Here is a 1,201-nt window from a genome sequence, read left to right on the forward strand (position 1 = left end):
ATAGAGCCAGTCCACACAGCTGACAGCTGCAGCCATCCTGGGCCCCAGGATGTGATGACTGTGGGGGCCCTGCACAGTACGCAGCAGTGTGCAAAGTATGCAGCAGCTCCCACGCTGGACATCTCCATTGCCATTTTCTCAGTGAGGTCTGAAGGAAATACAGTGAGACGAACCCTCCCAGGAAGCCAAGCAGCACACTCAGGGAGTGTCNTGCACTATGTGGTGGGTCATGACTGNACATAGGTAGGGCCTTGTCATCCCTGAGCCCCGNGGCAGTGCCATGACATGGCATTCTTCACCATCACTCACTCTTCCCTCACACTTGCAGTGGGTAATGCTAAACGTTCCAGTAGTAGAGACCTCTGCTGTGAGCTCTTGCATGTTGAGTCTGAGAGGCTTGAGGTGCCATCTGCCTATCATAAATGGGTTCCCTCAATTTTGGAATGCCATCCCGACTTGAGACTTATATTTACATGAAAAAAAAAAAAAAAGAATTTGATTGCCCCATGTTACTTCCCATTGCAGACTCTAACGCACGTCTATGCACTGGGTGATGTGCCCTGAGATAGTCTGTTCCAGAAGCCAAGAATGGCTATAGTGGTATTTAAGGCCTGGACAGTAAACCCATTGATGGGGTTACATATGAATCTGGTGGACTGGTGGGGCAGGAATGTGTGGTGCCATGGCAGGTATGACTATAGTAGTCTGCTGTGTCTGCAGCTCATTCATGCCCCCTACATCTATGTCAGATTACGGTCCAGTATGACACTAACAGAAGAAAACTGCAGAACTGCTTGTGCCCAACGGTAACCATGAGATGTGACTACTGGGTGCTTCCTGTCTGTGATTTTTGTTTATTTACCTGTAGGCATGTTCTTCCTGAATGTATATCCATGTTTCCTATGTGTGCCTGGCACCCACAAAGGTCAAGAGGGGGCATCAGATCCCTTGGAACTTGAATTANGGAGAAATCAAACGCCTCTGTAAGAACGAGGGCTCTTTTTTGGGGGGTGGGGGGGGCAGGGTTTCTCTGTGTAGCCCTGGCTGTCCTGGAACTCACTTTGTAGACCAGGCTGGCCTCGAACTCAGAAATCCACCTGCCTCTGCCTCAATGTTTTTGTGATTAGGTTTGCTGTTTTCTTTTCTTTGGTTTTTCGAGACAGGGTTTCTCTGTATCGCCCTGGCTGTCCTGGAACTCACT

The sequence above is a fragment of the Mus caroli genome, chromosome 2 (assembly GCF_900094665.2).
Source record: "Mus caroli chromosome 2, CAROLI_EIJ_v1.1, whole genome shotgun sequence".
Classification (NCBI taxonomy): Eukaryota; Metazoa; Chordata; class Mammalia; order Rodentia; family Muridae; genus Mus; species Mus caroli.